At 40.9% G+C, this 22,521-nt stretch overlaps 1 protein-coding gene across 1 annotated transcript in view; it reads right to left on the bottom strand.

The window, feature by feature from the left end:
• The window catches only part of LOC126473905 (dopamine receptor 1), a 1,120,871-nt gene that overhangs the window by 65,521 nt on the left and 1,032,829 nt on the right, over window positions 1–22,521 (bottom strand). The window lies entirely within an intron of this gene.

Raw genomic sequence — 22,521 nt, forward strand, 5'->3', positions numbered from 1 at the left:
TGAAAGAATTAAATGTCAAGATTAAAAAAAAGTAAATTGATAACAGTTCTCTCAAAAAAACGCATGTAACTGTTGAACAACGTTTTGTGATGTACCAAAAATCTTGAATGTGAAAATTGAGATCTGAGAACCAAAAGTAGCTTTTCAAATAGCGGATTAAAGATCATATCAAAAATTCAGGGTTAAAGTATCAGTCCAGTACTCGACTCCAAAGCCTGGTTATTACATCTTTAAATGATAGATATGATTTTATAATTCGACTGAAGTCGAAAAAGTAAGAGAAAGCAATGCCTTCAATTACCACCTCAAGCCTTACGGAAGCCGAGGAGAATGTCCCCCATACCTTAACAATGCCTCCAACAGCCACCGTCTGTGGCGCGGTTGATGTTTCGTGCAATCGTTCGCATGCATGAAGGAGTATACGGAAACTACCATCGATGTGGTGTGACAAGGAACGTGATTCATTTGACTAACAAGGGGAGACCACAACGTTGGGATCACGCACTTCCGTCACACTTTGTACACCTTTAGTAGGCCATTAAAACAACATAACGTAAGAAACTGCAAAAAGGTGGGAATTTAAGAAGATGGGACCTGGATAAACTGACTAAACCAGAGGTTGTACAGAGTTTCAGGGAGAGCGTAAGGGAACAAATGGCAGGAATTGGGGAAAGAAATACAGTAGAAGAAGAATGGGTAGCTTTGAGGGATGAAGTAGTGAAGGCAGCAGAGGATCAAGTAGGTAAAAAGACGAGGGCTAGTAGAAATCCTTGGGTAACAGAAGAAATATTGAATTTAATTGGTGAAAGGAGAAAATATAAAAATGCAGTAAATGAAGCAGGCAAAAAGGAATACAAACATCTCAAAAATGAGATCAACAGGAAGTGCAAAATCGCTAAGCAGGGATGGCTAGAGGATAAGTGTAAGGATGTAGAGGCTTATCTCACTAGGGGTAAGATAGATACTGCCTACAGGAAAATTAAAGATTCCTTTGGAGAAAGAGAACCACTTGTATGAATATCAAGAGCTCAGGTGGAAACCCAGTTCTAAGCAGAGAAGGGAAAGCAGAAGGGTGGAAGGAGTATATAGAGGGTCTATGCAACGGCGATGTACTTGAGGAGAATATTATGGAAATGGAAGAGGATGTAGATGAAGATGAAATGGGAGATATGATACTGCGTGAAGAGTTTGACAGAGTACTGAAAGGCCTGAGTCGAAACAAGGCCCCGGGAGCAGACAACATTCCATTAGAACTACTGACGGCCTTGGGAGAGCCAGTCCTGACAAAACTCTACCATCTGGCGAGCAAGATGTATGAGACGGGTGAAATACCCTCAGACTTCAAGAAGAATATAATAATTCCAATCCCAAAGAAAGCAGGTGTTGACAGACGTGAAAATTAACGAACTATCACTTTAATAAGTCACGGCTACAAAATACTAACACGAATTCTTTACAGACGAATGGAAATACTAGTAGAACCCGACCTTGGGGAAGATCAGTTTGACTTCCGTAGAAATATTGGAACACGTGAGGCAATACTGGCCCTACGGCTTATCTTAGAAGCTAGATTAAGGAAAGGCAAACCTATGTTTCTAGCATTTGTAGACTTAGAGAAAGCTTTTGACAATGTTGACTGGAATACTCTCTTTCAAATTCTGAAGGTGGCAGGGGTAAAATACAGGGAGCGAAAAGCTATTTACAATTTCTATAGAAACCAAATGAGAGTTCTAAGAGTTGAGGGGCATGAAAGGGAAGCAGTGGTTGGGAAGAAGAGAAATTTGTTAACATCAAGTATAGATTTAAGAGTCAGGAAGTCGTTTCTGAATGTATTTGTATGGAGTGTAGCCATGTATGGAAGTGAAACATGGACGATAAATAGTAGAGACAAGAAGAGAATAGAAGCTTTCGAAATGTGGTGCTAGAGAAGAATGCTGAATATGGCTAGGAGGTGTTGAATAGGATTGGGGAGAAGAGACGTTTGTGGCACAACTTGACTAGAAGAAGGGATCGGTTGGTAGGACATGTTCTAAGGCATCAAGGGATCACCAATTTAGTACTGGAGGGCAGCGTGGAGTGTAAAAATCGTAGAGGGAGACCAAGAGATGAATACACCAAGCAGATTTAGAAGGATGTAGGATGCAGTAGGTACTGGGAGATGAAGAATCTTGCACAGGATAGAGTAGCATGGAGAGCTGCATGAAACCAGTCTCAGGACTGAAGACCACAACAACAACAATGTGCAAGTAGTAAGGTTCACTACTCTGGCAATTCGGAGGAAAGCACAAGAGAAATTTTAGGCGTCTATTAGGTAACTGATGTATCTGTGCGTAGGTATCTGATGTTAGAGCTCACGGTTATTAAGTGGTTAGGGTTCGAGCTACATAAAACGAACGTGCTTGAGGCGGCGGGTCGCCTACCGCTGAAACCTTCATTTTTGTCGTACAAGTGTAAATTCTGTGACATTGAAGAATTTTTCACCTACACTATTCGTTCTTGTTACGTTAGCTACGTGACATTGAAGAATTTTTCACCTACACTATTCGTTCTTGTTACGTTAGCTACGTCTCACCGCTGCGCAGGTTACCTGTCAAATGGGGATTGTCTCTGTGTCTGCAGCTCCAAGCGTTGAGGTGCAAAGTAGTTCCGGGAACATTACCAGAATGCATGTGTATGGGATTTCGCAAATCATGACAGGCACACGTTTTCAGGAAAACACTATGATTTTCTTCATTTACTTGTCGATGGTTATAAATATGTTTGTTCTAATAATTAAATTTAATTCAAAATAGTAAGTATTCAAATAACATGAAATTCACTAAAATTTCATGCAATTAGACATGGTTCTTCCAGAATTATATTCATCTCAAAAGTATTAAAAAATGGTTCAAATGGCTCTGAGCACTATGGGACTCAACTGCTGAGGTCATTAGTCCCCTAGAACTTAGAACTAGTTAAACCTAACTAACCTAAGGACATCACAAACATCCATGCCCGAGGCAGGATTCGAACCTGCGACCGTAGCGGTCTTGCGGTTCCAGACTGCAGCGCCTTTAACCGCACGGCCACTTCGGCCGGCCCAAAAGTATTATAAATTAAATAATATGACTAGTCGTGGAAAAATATAGATTAAAAATTAAGCTTGAGGGGGAGTCACACTGTCGCCTCATATCGTTCGTCTTACGTAGCTCGAACGCTAACCACTTCCACTCTCCATGATCCAGTACCCAATGCAATCGCAACTGAAAATGTCGTTGTGTCAACATAGAAACACTTAGGGTGTTACAGATCCCCATACTCAATAATGCACATAGGCTACTGTACTCCAAAACACTTGCGCCCGCGTCAGCACTGTGCATTGGCAACAGATCTGATGGCCGTCTACCTTGCTGTAGAGATTGGGTAACCCTTCGACATCCACGTTTTGTGACGAGATCTGAGCGTCGTACACGTTGTCGCCCACTCGTGGTTTCATCGTCCTTCAACTACTTTTCACTGATGCACACGACAGTAGCACGCGAATAGCCGGCCAGTTTCAACGAATCCCAGATGCTCCATCCCAGGAGCAAGTGCATAACAACCTGCCCTAGTTGCTTATGTCAGTGAATATCCCCGTTCGAGCCCCATATCTGTCTTCGTTGGTCACTTCTCCGCTTACATACTTGCCTTATTATGTTATATGGAGCAACGCAGTCTCGCGGCGGAGAGTGTTAGCTTTTTTTTGACTCATCAGTGTAAGTGAATCGTGATGAATGAATGTCATCGTTGTAATGAAAAGAACACATAGCATAGGAAATAATAATTTTTATGTTAGTTTTGTAGTTATGCTCATAAATTGTTTGAGTTCTGATGTACAAGACGGAAGTAGCGGGCAGGAATTTCCATGCTTGCAAAGATTTTGAGAGCCAAGATAGCTATCCGGATATGGACTGGTGAAATGCTGCTCAGAATCGCCAGCCAGAACTCTTGATCAATCCGAGATGGGAACCGCGGTCCAGTTGGCGTTGCGCGCGTAACGGCGCCAGAGTCTGTCAAAAAGTTAATCACTGAATCACAGCCTTGCCTTTACATAATGTGTGTGTCCTAGCGCGATACAGATTGCTAACCTCATACAGACAGTCCTGAAAATTTGTGCTTGTAAACATTTAGTAGCTGTGAAAATACTTGCAGAATTTAAAACGAAAAACGTGTAGTGCATGCAATAGATAATAGTAAGAAAGTGAACTATTCATGTATCAATTACGTATTGCATGCACCACACGTTCTCCGTTTAAAATTTTGCAAGCATTGTGGTAGCTATCAAAAGTTAATTCATAAGCACAAATTTTGAGGACTACCTTTTAGGCCTAGGAATCTGTATGGGACTATGAGAAAATATTTTATACTTTTCAGTTCATGTTAAAAAGAGTCATATTGAGAAGCTTTTTACTTAAACAATGATTTTCTAATGTTGTGTCAAACTTTTCTGTCCATTTCAAGCATCCTCAGTCACACACCAGGCAAATAGGCAGGTTATTATTCCATTGCCACCGAGTTCTGAGCTATGTTGGAAGTTTCAAGTCTTTAATTCACCAGGAAATTATATTGGTAAACGAAGTACCAATCGTCACTCACCGACCAAGTAAGCGAGTTAATATTGCATTGTCATCCAGTTCTGAGTTATGCTGAACACTTCAAGTCTCTAGCTCATGGGGAAATGATAGTGGTAAACAAAGCACCCCTCACCACGTGGTAGACAAGAAACGAAGTTAATACTGCATTTTCATTCAGTTCTGAGCTATGCTGAATGTTTCAAGTCTCTAGTTCTTCGAGAAATTAGTTTAAAACCAACTGTAAATTTGTACCCAACAGACAGACAAGAAAGCGACCTAATAAAGCCTATTGAAAAAAGTTTTTACTGTATTCATGACAAGCAGGCAAAGAGATTCTTCCACCAAATCATCTGGAGGGCCTGATTGTCTTCTGAAAGGTTCATTAAAATCGAAAGTACCGTATAAGGAAGTATCAGCCCCTGATTAGCTGGCACGAAACTGTGCGACCTGGTTAGGAGACGAAACCGCTCTCGAAATAAGCTTCTCCTTAGGGCACTTGGGGCCAGCAGGCTCGGAACACTTATTGGCGATGACTGATGACACGCACGGGGTAGCTTCAAATCTGACATTGCACATCGTTGATCAGATGTTGGCTTTGGTTTTCCCTATTAATGAACAGTTCGTGGCCTAGACATTTTTGGGTAAATTATAGTAGAGTACGAATAGCGCTTCAGAAAAGTTTATAAAAACACTAAGGAAATGTATTTTAAATTCTTTGAGATAATGCTATTAAAAAGGCATTACTCTCCTGACTTAGTTTCATTTACTCATGGTTGGGAACCCAGCAGTGACCTCTGATACGTTTTGTGCCATTCTTCATGCGATGTAGTGGGTACGCCCGTTGTGCCACTGGGCAAAGAGGTAAAGTTATGGGTTGGGGTTAATTGTGTTTGGGCAGCGCAAAGCAGATGAACGTTGGCTGGTCCTTGCAGGTCGCAGAATCCACACGCGCAAGGACAATATGCTAAACGGTTTAAACTGTATACCTTCGCAACATACCGTTACTTGTAGTTGGTAATGATAACGCACCTGTTGGTGGTCATGTTAATTAGAGGTAGGAGAGAGGGAGGTGGAAATTCATTAGGCAGTGTCGTGCGGAATGTGCCAGCTTGCTTGAGCACGCGTACGTTGAACAGTCATCGAGTATGAGTCGACTAAGTCAAGATCACGTCATGTGTGAAGTTGATCGGAACACCTGGAGAGGGACGGAGTTGTGTTAAATTTAAGTGAAGATTAAAAATAAAATTTTTGTCTGCTATAATAAGAAGAAATGCGATCGGAGGAAGGATTTTAATTACTGAACACAGAGAAAAATTTTAATAACTAGTCATTACGGAAGTCGTTTTCCGATGTAGAACAGAAAAATACTAATAATCAGTCACTACATAAGCTGCATTCCAAAGTACGTGGCTTCAGTGCTGAAGGTAACGATCATGTGTACGGCGAAAAACGGTAACTGTCCTATGTTAGGTGTCCCCGAAATTGTAATAAATTTCATGGGGAAACTTTCCAGGATGGAAAATGCTATTTTAATATAGGGGATGTAGGTGTGGATCAAAGCTTATTAAGGTTGAAATTTTTGTTTGATAAACAGTGCCTTCAATTACAAGCGTTCCATCTTATTGGTCCAGTGAAATGGATAGCTCATCAGACTATCTTAAAAGATCGAAACAGGCAGATGGGGTTGATACTTGGCACACGATCACGTCTCTTAACATTACTTGTATACATGTATATAACTTCTTCTCCCGAACTAAATAATTTCCCGTTGTGTTTAATTAAATCTGTGACGGCTAACAATAAGTCGAAATATAGCAGTATAAGCCTAAAAGATGATTTCCATTTGGTATCATCCTTCGTCTCTTCCTAACTCCTAGCCCCACATCTGTCTTCGTTGGTCACTTCTCCGCTTACATAGTTGCCATATTATGTTATATGGAGCAACGCAGTCTCGCGGCGGAGAGTGTTAACTGTGTTTTGACTCATCAGTGTAAGTGAATCGTGATTAATGAATGTCATCGTTGTAATAAAAAGAACACATAGCTTAGGAAATAATAATTTTTATGTTAGTTTTGTAGTTATGCTCATAAATTGTTTGAGTTCTGATGTACAAGACGGAAGTAGCGGGCAGGAATTTCCATGCTTGCAAAGATTTTGAGAGCCAAGATAGCTATCCGGATATGGACTGGTGAAATGCTGCTCAGAATCGCCAGCCACAACTCTTGATCAATCCGATATGGGAACCACGGTCCAGTTGGCGTTGCGCGCGTAACGGCGCCAGAGCCTGTCAAAAAGTTAATCACTGAATCACAGCTCTGCCTTTACATAATGTGTGTGTCCTAGAGCGATACAGATTGCTAATCTCATACAGACAGTCCTGAAAATTTGTGCTTGTAAACATTTAGTAGCTGTGAAAATACTTGCAGAATTTAAAACGAAAAACGTGTAGTGCATGCAATAGATAATAGTAAGAAAGTGAACTATTCATGTATCAATTACGTATTGCATGCACCACACGTTCTCCGTTTAAAATTCTGCAAGCTATAAAAAATTAATTCATAAGCACAAATTTTGAGGACTACCTTTTAGGCCTAGGAATCTGTATGGGACTATGAGAAAATATTTTATACTTTTCAGTTCATGTTAAAAAGAGTCATATTGAGAAGCTTTTTACTTAAACAATGATTTTCTAATGTTGTGTCAAACTTTTCTGTCCATTTCAAGCATCCTCAGTCACACACCAGGCAAATAGGCAGGTTATTATTCCATTGCCACCGAGTTCTGAGCTATGTTGGAAGTTTCAAGTCTTTAATTCACCAGGAAATTATATTGGTAAACGAAGTACCAATCGTCACTCACCGACCAAGTAAGCGAGTTAATATTGCATTGTCATCCAGTTCTGAGTTATGCTGAACACTTCAAGTCTCTAGCTCATGGGGAAATGATAGTGGTAAACAAAGCACCCCTCACCACGTGGTAGACAAGAAACGAAGTTAATACTGCATTTTCATTCAGTTCTGAGCTATGCTGAATGTTTCAAGTCTCTAGTTCTTCGAGAAATTAGTTTAAAACCAACTGTAAATTTGTACCCAACAGACAGACAAGAAAGCGACCTAATAAAGCCTATTGAAAAAAGTTTTTACTGTATTCATGACAAGCAGGCAAAGAGATTCTTCCACCAAATCATCTGGAGGGCCTGATTGTCTTCTGAAAGGTTCATTAAAATCGAAAGTACCGTATAAGGAAGTATCAGCCCCTGATTAGCTGGCACGAAACTGTGCGACCTGGTTAGGAGACGAAACCGCTCTCGAAATAAGCTTCTCCTTAGGGCACTTGGGGCCAGCAGGCTCGGAACACTTATTGGCGATGACTGATGACACGCACGGGGTAGCTTCAAATCTGACATTGCACATCGTTGATCAGATGTTGGCTTTGGTTTTCCCTATTAATGAACAGTTCGTGGCCTAGACATTTTTGGGTAAATTATAGTAGAGTACGAATAGCGCTTCAGAAAAGTTTATAAAAACACTAAGGAAATGTATTTTAAATTCTTTGAGATAATGCTATTAAAAAGGCATTACTCTCCTGACTTAGTTTCATTTACTCATGGTTGGGAACCCAGCAGTGACCTCTGATACGTTTTGTGCCATTCTTCATGCGATGTAGTGGGTACGCCCGTTGTGCCACTGGGCAAAGAGGTAAAGTTATGGGTTGGGGTTAATTGTGTTTGGGCAGCGCAAAGCAGATGAACGTTGGCTGGTCCTTGCAGGTCGCAGAATCCACACGCGCAAGGACAATATGCTAAACGGTTTAAACTGTATACCTTCGCAACATACCGTTACTTGTAGTTGGTAATGATAACGCACCTGTTGGTGGTCATGTTAATTAGAGGTAGGAGAGAGGGAGGTGGAAATTCATTAGGCAGTGTCGTGCGGAATGTGCCAGCTTGCTTGAGCACGCGTACGTTGAACAGTCATCGAGTATGAGTCGACTAAGTCAAGATCACGTCATGTGTGAAGTTGATCGGAACACCTGGAGAGGGACGGAGTTGTGTTAAATTTAAGTGAAGATTAAAAATAAAATTTTTGTCTGCTATAATAAGAAGAAATGCGATCGGAGGAAGGATTTTAATTACTGAACACAGAGAAAAATTTTAATAACTAGTCATTACGGAAGTCGTTTTCCGATGTAGAACAGAAAAATACTAATAATCAGTCACTACATAAGCTGCATTCCAAAGTACGTGGCTTCAGTGCTGAAGGTAACGATCATGTGTACGGCGAAAAACGGTAACTGTCCTATGTTAGGTGTCCCCGAAATTGTAATAAATTTCATGGGGAAACTTTCCAGGATGGAAAATGCTATTTTAATATAGGGGATGTAGGTGTGGATCAAAGCTTATTAAGGTTGAAATTTTTGTTTGATAAACAGTGCCTTCAATTACAAGCGTTCCATCTTATTGGTCCAGTGAAATGGATAGCTCATCAGACTATCTTAAAAGATCGAAACAGGCAGATGGGGTTGATACTTGGCACACGATCACGTCTCTTAACATTACTTGTATACATGTATATAACTTCTTCTCCCGAACTAAATAATTTCCCGTTGTGTTTAATTAAATCTGTGACGGCTAACAATAAGTCGAAATATAGCAGTATAAGCCTAAAAGATGATTTCCATTTGGTATCATCCTTCGTCTCTTCCTAACTCCTAGCCCCACATCTGTCTTCGTTGGTCACTTCTCCGCTTACATAGTTGCCATATTATGTTATATGGAGCAACGCAGTCTCGCGGCGGAGAGTGTTAACTGTGTTTTGACTCATCAGTGTAAGTGAATCGTGATTAATGAATGTCATCGTTGTAATAAAAAGAACACATAGCTTAGGAAATAATAATTTTTATGTTAGTTTTGTAGTTATGCTCATAAATTGTTTGAGTTCTGATGTACAAGACGGAAGTAGCGGGCAGGAATTTCCATGCTTGCAAAGATTTTGAGAGCCAAGATAGCTATCCGGATATGGACTGGTGAAATGCTGCTCAGAATCGCCAGCCACAACTCTTGATCAATCCGATATGGGAACCACGGTCCAGTTGGCGTTGCGCGCGTAACGGCGCCAGAGCCTGTCAAAAAGTTAATCACTGAATCACAGCTCTGCCTTTACATAATGTGTGTGTCCTAGAGCGATACAGATTGCTAATCTCATACAGACAGTCCTGAAAATTTGTGCTTGTAAACATTTAGTAGCTGTGAAAATACTTGCAGAATTTAAAACGAAAAACGTGTAGTGCATGCAATAGATAATAGTAAGAAAGTGAACTATTCATGTATCAATTACGTATTGCATGCACCACACGTTCTCCGTTTAAAATTCTGCAAGCTATAAAAAATTAATTCATAAGCACAAATTTTGAGGACTACCTTTTAGGCCTAGGAATCTGTATGGGACTATGAGAAAATATTTTATACTTTTCAGTTCATGTTAAAAAGAGTCATATTGAGAAGCTTTTTACTTAAACAATGATTTTCTAATGTTGTGTCAAACTTTTCTGTCCATTTCAAGCATCCTCAGTCACACACCAGGCAAATAGGCAGGTTATTATTCCATTGCCACCGAGTTCTGAGCTATGTTGGAAGTTTCAAGTCTTTAATTCACCAGGAAATTATATTGGTAAACGAAGTACCAATCGTCACTCACCGACCAAGTAAGCGAGTTAATATTGCATTGTCATCCAGTTCTGAGTTATGCTGAACACTTCAAGTCTCTAGCTCATGGGGAAGTGATAGTGGTAAACAAAGCACCCCTCACCACGTGGTAGACAAGAAACGAAGTTAATACTGCATTTTCATTCAGTTCTGAGCTATGCTGAATGTTTCAAGTCTCTAGTTCTTCGAGAAATTAGTTTAAAACCAACTGTAAATTTGTACCCAACAGACAGACAAGAAAGCGACCTAATAAAGCCTACTGAAAAAAGTTTTTACTGTATTCATGACAAGCAGGCAAAGAGATTCTTCCACCAAATCATCTGGAGGGACTGATTGTCTTCTGAAAGGTTCATTAAAATCGAAAGTACCGTATAAGGAAGTATCAGCCCCTGATTAGCTGGCACGAAACTGTGCGACCTGGTTAGAACATAAAATACCTTTGTGCTGTTTCATATCGACAGTAAAATACATGAATGACTACAATAATACCTTCAACATATGTCAATATCGTACATACTGCACCATGCTTTGTGCGGCGGAAAAGATTACGGGCGGTAACTACACACTTTCACGTTAATTTAGTTTTTAGTACTAAATGAATGTTAGTAGCTTCTTGAAGTGCCTTCCTAGTATATAATTTTATCAAAATCTTCCTTCAGGTAATTTGAAAAGAAATTAGAACACCAGCGCCTTTGTACGCATTTCAAAATATTACACACATTTACTATACAGAGATATGTACAAGCTGCTGCTGCCTCATGAAATTTTAAGTATATCAGTATGGATGCAAAAGCAGTCGGGGCTAGATCAGAAATGAATACGGAAGTATAATTCCATTCTTTACAATACTTCATTTTTTAAAGTCATCGTAGAGTCTGCTTGTAGTATCGGGCTGTCTTCTGTGGCTGTAAGACGTCAACTCGGAAACAACTGGCACCCGGCGACGGTATCTGCCGCTTGTCACGAAGATTCGTCCCTCCGCCTCCGCCAGTAACCACGACGAACGTGAAACACACCATCAGAACATAAAATACCTTTGTGCTGTTTCATATCGACAGTAAAATACATGAATCACTACAATAATACCATCAACATATGTCAATATCGTACGTACTGCACCATGCTTTGTGCGGCGAAAAAGATTACGGGCGGTACAGCATGTAATAATACTGTAACATTACAACAGGACAATACGTCTAACAGACTCGCGCAAACAGTCCGTGAAAACGTTGCTGTGACTGTTCGTCTGTCACTAACAGTTCTCTACGTTTCGTTGCGATTGTCACTGTTGACCTCCCTTGGTCATACAGCTACAGGAACAATTTAATATTTCGCGTTACCACACCTTAAGTTTCAACCTATCCTCTTGAAACGCCTTCTGTCGTGATAAAATTAACTGACGGTGGCAGAACTTGAATATTCCTTTTAGCACTGCTTGTTCTCAGGCCGCCACGGTTGTCACCCCTCCACATTTCCCAGAAGCTCACGTTCTCGATAATTTTTGCACACAGCGTATCTTGTCAATCATTACAGCTTTTCCTTCTCCAGCCTCTTCTGATTAGGGATTTCCGCACTGCTCATCCTTCGCTTGCTCTTCCTATTAAGTATCCATTTCTCACTTTATCCGTTTACTTAAACGTTATCACTCACTTGCTTCCACTTGACAGGTTTTTCAGGTAAGCCTTTCACGTCTTGATGTCTTCCTTGTTTCAGCCAGAGTGCATAACCTTGATTCTCAGATACGAGTTTCTCTAAAGCTCTTCTGGTGTATCTGTCGTAATGTTTAACAACTAAATTCCACATCTTTGTTCGTCTTGGCTTTGTCTATTCCCAACATCTGCACTAACAACCATACATCGCTAACTTTTTGATCTTCTCCTCTCCCACCCCCCTCCCCCTCTTGGTTTGTTAAAAAGGATGTTAACAAGATATTTTCCATACATAACGGTAAACCATTTTACTCGACAATGATCACGGAGTTTTCACCAAGTAGAGATATAATCTCGTCACTTAGGAACGCTGTGTTTTGACAAACGACTAAGAAGCACTCATGCTCCAATTTCCCTTCGTCCTCCAAGGACATTCTGCACTCTCCTTCTTTCAGTCTGCATTTGAACTGAGGAAGGGGTCTGAAACAGATGAGTGCGAATTTTTTGGGACACCGTGATTATTACCTACAGGGCTTTTGAAGTAAAGAGATCCCTGATCAACAGAAAACCTAGAGCAATTTTTGGTGGAGGAAATGCAATGAATCTGGAATCATTTAACCTTACACTTACCCAAATTTCCTCATTTAAGTATGTATCTGTCACTTCTTGCAATGTAGAAAGACGGTTTTCTGCATGAAAGAATGTCCCTGTAGACAAATGCATGATCCTAAATGAGTAGAAGTTGGGTTGTTATGTATTAATCTTATGGCTTGTAGTGTTGGGAGTCTTCCAGGAGATGTTAAGTTCGCCTTCGATGAAGCTCTTTTCATTTATGCAGAGTGGCTGCATCTTTTAGGGAATTTGATTCTGTCAGGAAAGAAAGGAATTCGGAACGAATTGGCTGTGACCTATGCAAGGGCTATCTGGAAAGTTCTCGGCTTCGCACAGAGATCACAGTACTACTCACGTGAATTTTTCCACTTACGTTGGTACACGTGTTAGTAGACGCTACGTAAAACTACAAGTCGTTCCAAGCAGCAGTTGGCTGTAGGCAGTCGTTTGAAGCAGTTGTGGTGGACATGTTGCTGAAAACGTAAGAAATCGGGTATCGCGCAATGGTTGAATTCTTCGTAAAAGAAGGTTTAACACAGACTGAAATTTATTTGCAGCTTGTAAGTGGCTCTTCATTCTCAATCTACACCAGGAAGAAATGGACGGCCTAGTTTGAACGTGGCCGTGAAAGCACGCGAGATGATTACGCGAAGGACGTCCAAAAAGTGCAAGCACACCGGAAATCATCGACAAAGTGAATGATATGAGTTTGGAAAATCAGCGTATAAAGGAGCGTGAAATTGCTAATGCTCTAAGGATATTAATATAACGTGTTGGTCACATCTTGCATCTGGAACTGAACATGAGCAAAATGAGAGATAGCAATATCGTTAGTGCTTTAAGTAAATATCATCGTTGGTAGGTGATGGCAGCGGCTGTCAGTTTGCAACTGTGCCTTGGTAACGGTCGACCAACAGGCTTGTGATATTTTATGTTTTTTATGGTCTGAGTTGTCAATGTGCGTACGCAACTTGTGACGAGGCCTAAGGACTTCTTAAGGAGAGGTTTTAACTCAGGACGTCTATAATCGTTCCCTTGCTTTTAGCACTTAAAAATGGGATAATGTTGTCCCGAAATACGTTGTGGCAATGGTCACCCGACTGACACGTGGGCTGCATAGCCTCAGTATTGCATGAACATGGGAAAACTTTGTGCACGATGGGTGACATGTGTGCTCACTGCGGGTCACAACCAAAATCACGAGATGCTTTGCAATAAGTGAATTGTGCGTTTTAAGAAAAACAGGTGACTTTTTGCGTCAATATGTGACAGTGAATGAAGCACGATTTCACCATTACACACTCGAATCCAGACATTAGTCTATGCAGTGGATAGAAGCCGACATTTTTTTTTTTTTTTTTGGTCATCAGTCTACTGACTGGTTTGATGCGGCCCGCCACGAATTCCTTTCCTGTGCTAACCTCTTCATCTCAGAGTAGCACTTGCAACCTACGTCCTCAATTATTTGCTTGACGTATTCCAATCTCTGTCATCCTCTACAGTTTTTGCCCTCTACAGCTCCCTCTAGTACCATGGAAGTCATTCCCTCATGTCTTAGCAGATGTCCTATAATCCTGTCCCTTCTCCTTATCAGTGTTTTCCACATATTCCTTTCCTCTCCGATTCTGCGTAGAACCTCCTCATTCCTTACCTTATCAGTTCACCTAATTTTCAACATTCGTCTATAGCACCACATTTCAAATGCTTCATTCTCTTCTGTTCCGGTTTTCCCACAGTCCATGTTTCACTACCATACATCCTCAGAAATTTCTTCCTCAAATTAAGGCCGGTATTTGATATTAGTAGACTTCTCTTGGCCAGAAATGCCTTTTTTGCCATAGCGAGTCTGCTTTTGATGTCCTCCTTGCTCCGACCGTCATTGGTTATTTTACTGCATAGGTAGCAGAATTCCTTAACTTCATTGACTTCGTGACCATCAATCCTGATATTAAGTTTCTCGCTGTTCTCATTTCTACTACTTCTCATTACCTTCGTCTTTCTCCGATTTACTCTCAAACCATACTGTGTACTCATTAGACTGTTCATTCCGTTCAGCAGTTCATTTAATTCTTCTTCACTTTCACTCAGGATAGCAATGTCATCAGCGAATCGTATCATTGATATCCTTTCACCTTGTATTTTAATTCCACTCCTGAACCTTTCTTTTATTTCCATCATTGCTTCCTCGATGTACAGATTGAAGAGTAGGGGCGAAAGGCTACATCCATGTCTTACACCCTTCTTAATACGAGCACTTCGTTCTTGATCGTCCACTCTTATTATTCCCTCTTGGTTGTTGTACATATTCTATATGACCTGTCTCTCCCTATAGCTTAGTCCTACTTTTTTCAGAATCTCGAACAGCTTGCACCATTTTATATTGTCGAACGCTTTTTCCAGGTCGACAAATCCTACGAAAGTGGCTTGATTTTTCTTTAGCCTTGCTTCCATTATTAGCCGTAACGTCAGAATTGCCTCTCTCGTCCCTTTACTTTTCCTAAAGCCAAACTGATCGTCACCTAGCGCATTCTCAATTTTCTTTTTCCGACTCTTCAGCTCCAAAGAAGACAAGAACGGTGCCGTCGACGGGAAAGCTCATGGTGTCGGTGTTTTGGAATGTGAAAGGAGTTTTGTTGACTATCTTGAAAAAAGTAAAACGGTAATTGGAAAGTGCTCTCTCGACTTCCTCGTCTAGTCGAAAAGGCCTTTCCGGCTGTGGATGTTTACTTTGCAGCACTTCCGGAGGAACCCTACCAAGAGGGGATAATGGGACCGGAACACCGTGGAGTGAATTGTATTGAATTGGAGGAGATTATGTTGAAAAATAAATTGTCGTTTTCACTATCATGCCGAGAACTTTTCTTGCCGCTTTTATTGTAAGTGGCGACCTCCGGCATTTGCCTAAATTGAAAATGGGAAACCACAGAAAACCATTTTCTAGACTGCCGGCGGATGGATTAGAGCAGGGCTTCACAACATACGTGCTCGCGGAGCAAGCTGTGAGCAGCAAGGCGCGAGCACGGAGCAGCGCGAGCACGCTACGCCCACTACCGGACCAGAGCGGAGAGTGGGGAGAGTCACGTGGGGTACACAACAGCTGCCGCCAGTCGGTGTAAATCCGCGGCCACCTGCAGGGATATCACTCACGAATTATTACTGCGACAAATGAAACAAATAAAGGAGAATGTACATGTGCCACATAATTTTATTAGTTTAGTGTATGCTTCTACCATCTGTAGACACTGAAACTAAAGAATTCCACGACAATCCTATATTTTCAACACTTTCTTCAACACTACTTAAAATATCACCTCCGGTTGTAGTGTTCTTCATGGCTACTACATCGAGGAGCTCCTCCCGCACCTGAAGATCTCTATTAACACCTCTAATAAATTTGGCAAGCTGCGCTGTTCCAGTGATATCAACACTTTCGTCCAGAGCTAGAGAATACGCCATAAAATCTTTACAGATATTTGCAAGCTGGCTCTCGACGTCGTCTGCCATGTACCGTATGCGACGCATAATGGTCATGTTAGATAATGGCACAATCCGAAACTGTTCAACTGGAGATGGACACAAATGTTCCTCTGCAACTACCAAACATTCTTTTATTAAATCGCCATCAGTTAAGGGGTGCAGGGACTTTGCTAAAAGCAAAGCAATTTTGTAACCCACTCTGAGAGCTGCCTCAGTTGATTTTTCTTCGTCGTCCAGATCTTCTTCAGATAGCTTCCTTTTAAGTTTAATAACTTCCTGTGCACGATCTGGTCAATCACATTTTCCACGTCCGTAGTCTTTCGCGTGGTACGACATATAATGTCGCTGCACATTAAATTTCGTAAAAGAATTCAACGTTTTGTTACATACTAAACATTTTGCAACACCATCTTTTCAGTAAACAGATACAATTCCTCCCAAAGATGGTTGAACTGCGAAAGCATGGTTGGGGTTACACAACGGCGACTTCACATGATTCTTAACCAGCGAAGTGACTGTTAATAGCTGATCGCAGTACTTTAAACGTTACACAGTCGGCGCAAATTCAATAGGCACGCTGCGCCCCTATTCAAACGTGCGCGCGCATTTCCCCTCCCTCCCTACTCCGCGACCTTGCAGCTGCTCGCGAGCACGTGCCTGAGCAGACGCGAGTACTCGCGCTCAAAACCGGCCAGTTGTTAAGCCCTGGATTAGAGCCACTTCGTCTGCATATTTGGGTATCGCCCGGTTGGCCAGATCGGTTACGTTTGGCCATTAGGGCTACTAATGATAGAATATTTAGTAGATTTTTTAAAGAAATATAGTCATCGATGTTTAAACGATAGTTTTGTTGATCAACACAAGAAAATCCAAGTTTACTTTTATGGAGTGATTTTCATTTGACGTTATTTGTAACGATATTTATCGCACCGCTGACTTGTGATGTACTGAAATATTGCAACGCCAAAGTTCTACCAGTCTCCAAATAACAACTCCCGTACTAACATTAAACTACTATAGACAGGTAACTAGGATATTACAGTAGTGCGTACATATTTTTAACTTAACATAACGCTAGTGGACAAACCAAAATCTGTTTTCTTCTCCTTTCTTGTTACGAACTTACTCATAATTAGAAACTGTATCACAAAAGTACGCAGCACAAAAGCAATAAACGGCAGGAATTACATGATATTAAAGTGCAAGTAAGAACTGGACTGATTAACAAAACCACAACTGCTCACAAGCAAAACGTACAATAGTTGGCTTTGGCCAAAATAGGGCTGGGCGATAGCCAATAGTGTTATGCATGTACAGTCAGTTTAAATCTATCGTTAGCCTTGTTGACTAACGATAGTGCGTATCCTTTTTTCGTCATATGATTAAAAATAGAAGTATCTTTCAGTTTCACTACACCGCAAACAGGTCGTGCGTAATTTCATTTATGTGATATGTGGTGGGGGGTGTGGTGCGGGGGGGAAGCGTGTCCTGACGCACTGGACTCACCTTTGGCTACGTCCTTGTGGCAGTAGTAGGCAGTTGTGACCTCCTGAACGTACAGCTTTTAAATTTAGCGGGGTTGTTTGTCACTCGCTCTGCCCCACTGCATCTGTCTAAAGCTGTTTGTCCACTACCTGGAAATCTTACGCAAGTCGTTTGCAGAAGCTGCTTCTGCAAGTTATTTGACGTAGAAAATCCCCCAGAAAGTCGACTTCCGCAAGTTTTTTCAACTTGCAGAAGTAGCTTCCGCACGTCAAATGGCTCTGAGCCGTATGGGACTTAACTTCTGAGGTCATCAGTTCCCTAGAACTTAGAACTACTTAAACCTAACTAACCTAAGGACATCACACACATCCACGCCCGAGTCAGGATTCGAACCTGCGACCGTAGTGGTCACGCGGTTCCACTCTGTAGCACCTAGAACCGCTCGGCCACCCCGGCCGGCCTTTCCGCACGTCAGTGCAAACAGTTTCTTGCATCTCTCTGTAAGCACTTGACAAATTTGCCAGTTGCTGGAAATTTTTCTCAAACTTGCAGAATTTTGGTGTATTAAACATCGGTACGCAAGTGTCAGTGTCGTGAAGCGAATGGGACAAACAGAGATGAGCCGGGAGAAATGTACCATTTAATTCGTAAACATACGTATTTGACCACCGCCAGCTAAGAAACTGCAAATGAATCTATTTATTCTTGAGGGTATTTTTGTTCTGTCGTTGCAGCTACAAAAACTACGTGTTTTTTCACCAGACGCGTTTCGGTTTGTTAACGTAAAGCATCATCATTGGTCTTTCATTAAGTTCTTTACATTCTGATTATCTATAAGGCTGAAGAACTGTTCGTTAACAATATGTCGGGTTTTTAGTTACAGTTATTTCCGCTTGATTTCTCGCCTGTATCGGGAAACGCTGTTTGCTGGCGCATCGTTGATATTTTTCTTCTTTAGACACAGATAGTTATCACTATTTTTGCTTCTTACTAAGTATGTATTGTGATTTGTGTTTTCTAGTGTTGCCAACACAACTGAGCCACTAGTTTGTCTTTGAGCTATACTCTTTTTTTTAGTTTATTGTATGTGCGTGATTCTATTTAATTATGTTCCTGTGTACTTACATATTGTGTAAAAGTAGCCAAGGAACAGTGATGTTTCTTTGTGCGGGGAGGAGGGGAGGGAATAGCCATGATCAGTGGACATAAGTGTAATAAGTGTATAGTAGTGTGATGGAGCGTGAGATAGAAGAGGAGGTGAAGAGCAAGAATTGAAATGAAATTGGGGGGGGTGGGGGGGGGGGGGGGGGTGGGGGGCGAGGGTAGAGAAAGTGGAGAGAGTGAAGGACGGAAAAGGCTCTTTTCTTTTTCATGTAGTTCCATCAACTATTTTATACAGAGTCTCGTTTCCAATACTTATTTCGTCTTTGAGCAACTGTTTATTTTGTGCTAATGTTTTCTGTATGTGGAAAATTTCTTGGAAAGGAGGAGGTGTCTGTCTTCACTGATTCTTATGATGTTCACAATTTTTTCAATATTGCTTGGTCCATGGTGTTCTTGTTTCAAATGATCTGCAAATGTGAATGGTTTGTACTGTATTTAAATGCTCTGACGTGTTCTTTATAACTTTTGTCGAATGTTCTGCTAGTCATTCAAATGTATATCTTTCCACATTCTCTGCATCTGAACTGTTAGGTACCAGATTGTTGGTATCTGTCTTGTTTTGATTTCAGCTTTGGGACTTGCTTTTGTATTGAGTTGTTGTTTTGTAAGCATTGTTTGTGCCTCGTTTTTTGAATACATTACCAACTTTATGTGTGAACTTATTGTGATAGGTCATTGTATCCTATTTTTTGTAATAGTGTAGGTTATATGTGTCTATAAAGACACAAATAGTTAAAAAACTAGCCAAACCACACCATCACATACAACCCAACACATACAACCTGCACTACCACAAAAAATGGCATAGAATGGCCTACCACAACAAATTCACATATAAGGCGGTTTCAAGAGAAAAGGCATTTTCCCATACTGCGATTGAAAGTTGGGGTCCTTTGCAGCCACTGTGTGAGATGTTGACGGCCCACCTACGGTAGATGTTTGCCTATTAGTTGTTTGGGCATGGACATGACATCCTGCTACTGCTAGGTAGACCCTTTTTTAACCATTTTCTAGTTTTCCGGCGTCTAAACGTGAATATTTAATTCTTAAATATTTCTCAGTTGCTTAATGGCGTAGGCTACGTCTGTTGTCTTACTTCAGATTTCGGATACACCTGATGATGGGACTAAGACCAGAAACTGCGCTAGTGTATAGTGACTTCTGTCGTGCAAGACTTCGGCCAGTTAAAATATGTTATAACTGTGGTCGATTTGTTTATCACGAACAAGCTCAGTTTATTTTTTCTTCTGCTTAACTCTTTCTTTGTTGTTGTTCCTTGTTCTATATTGAACTACTCTTTTTTGTGTAGAAGTTAATTAAATAAATACTTAATATGATTTGAGTATGTCAGATAATGTATACTGTTAATGCTTTTCATATGTTGCCACTGTGTCAGCAAATTAATTTTTTTGGTGTACAATACTATATCACCATATACTTTTACAGGACCTGCAACGTTATTACAAGGGAAGTTAAGTGCTGTTCTACGACACATACTGTATTACTTGATCATAAAATGTATAAATAAATAGTACCAAATGGAAACTGGCATTATTTTTACTTCTTGAAAATTATAACTTTATATACACAAGCTTCATCGAGGGTATCTTCAATTGTGCGACGCGGTGTTCCTTAATGCTTTCATTTGTGTGTGTGCTGGCTGTATCGTTCATGTTTCTTCCAACACTAACATCAAGTTTAAATTGGTCCAATATGTTAAGATAAGGTCAAAGCATTCGAAAAGCCGAACCACACGAAAATTATTAGAGCGCTGACCAGTCTTAATAAGGTGAAAAAGTGAAATGACGTTCAATAAGTCGATAATCAGATATGATAACAACAGAGAAAACGTTTTGTGAGTAAGTCGTTAACCTTCTTTTGATTTTTTAAATATCAGGTTGGAAGGAAAGAGGTTCCTAGCTAGGCATACGTGAAAAGGCTAGAATGTGTCTTATTTTATATTTGATTTGAGCATAGCTGCTCTAAATTCTGACCATTGCTTTATCGCAATGTAATCTGACGGTTTCTTAAAATTTCATTCTGATGGAGACACCCATAGTTGATGTTGAAACGTAGGTCATTGTACCAAACAGTTATTTGCAATCGGTTGGTTGCATAATCCCCATGTTTGAAAATCACATACGGTTGCTGAGAAACACCCATGTTTACGACTGTAAGAAAGAAATTTTATCGTTGAATGTCTCATAATTAAAAACAAAGCACAGAAATGCTGAAGAAGATAAACCGTGGCTTCATTGAACGTGACAAATGCCACACAGAAGCTAAATAAGGGTAGTACAACGGGTTTTGAAGACTTCTACTTAGAAATACTGGTCACAGTTCTGCATTTGAAACGTATTTTTGCGATGTATGCCCACAACTGTCAGCTATTAGTCTACTCCACTGAAGCAATCTATGGCACACTAGGAAAAGTATTGTATAAGTATTAAACTCATTAATAAACGACCCAAGATTATCGAATACCAGGCAAACGGCAGATCACGCCCTCTTTCCTTCTTCTCTTCAACGAATTCTTTTGTAAAATAAATTTCATAGTTGTCAGAGTCCAGAATGTAACCGTGTACAAAGTGTATGTACAGTGGGAAGACAAAATATGGAACTACGAAAAACACAACATGTTATCATGCGTAATACGACGTAAGCAAACCATTGACATTTATAACAGCTACCAGTCGTCTCGGAATGGATAAATAAATGTCCTGTAGGGTCTACAAGAACTCCATACTTTAAAATAATGGTAAGCTTGGATAAGGATGATGGAGGTGGATAGCGATCATGCACTCCTTCGTTCAAGGTAGATCTGTAAGATTCAGTAGTATTGACTCAATGGCAGCCACAGGGCTGCTGAAATACCACGATATGGCTGCCCAAATCACCACCGAACGCCCAGCATATTTCACTCTTGGAACGTAAACTCGACCAGAAGTGTGTAACAGTACGAAACAGGACTCACCCAACCAAATGCCATGCTCTCATTGTCCCAAGTTCCAGGTTTTGTGCATTCGGCACCACGTTTTCGTTTTACGGGAAATTGTATCAGTGAAGAGTGGTTCTGGAAATTTAGCTATTACTGAAATTCTGTGCTTATGGAGCATGTTTCGTGTTGTTTAGGTGTTGAAAGTGTTCGCGAGTGCGACATTCAGATCTGCAGTGACTTTTGCAGCTGTCGTCCGCTTATTTTTCTGGACAATCCTCTTAAATAACCATCTGTTGCGATCAACCGACACACACTTTCGTGCTTGCTGTTACTTAGCAGGTGATGTTTTCCCCTTTCTCCCATCTTTCTTCGTTCCGGTGCCTCTTGAAACACCAACCACTTCGTCGGCCTTGTTTACGGAAGCACCCACTATACGAGTAACAACTATTTGCCCAACACTCTTCTGACCGCGACTGACACTTCCAACGTACTGAGGACATTTCACAGGTGCCTTTCGTGATAAAATCGAACAGCGAAACCTGCAGGCTTGGCTAGTGTCTGCATTTTTATTCAAGCGGGCACTTCTCCTGGTGCATTCATAGCATTGTCCAGCTCCTGATCCGTCAATATCATCTGTGGAGCATACAAATAACAAACCAGCTTCTGCATTTCCTGTTATCGACGATTCATTTAGACCCACATATTTGCTGGAAAATGGCATCTCGAAAGAGGTGCTCTACAGTCGGTCCTATCTCACAGTATAAGCGCTTGTGCCGCGCCTTGACCCTTGCAAGGGACATGCAGTGTTCGCCGTGCACTTGTGGCATTCGTCGATGAATGTCCGTTCCTCCTACTCCTTCCGCTTTCAGAAAACGAACAATACCTCTTTGCTCGTCTTTT

The sequence above is a fragment of the Schistocerca serialis genome, chromosome 4 (assembly GCF_023864345.2).
Source record: "Schistocerca serialis cubense isolate TAMUIC-IGC-003099 chromosome 4, iqSchSeri2.2, whole genome shotgun sequence".
NCBI classification, from domain to species: domain Eukaryota; kingdom Metazoa; phylum Arthropoda; class Insecta; order Orthoptera; family Acrididae; genus Schistocerca; species Schistocerca serialis.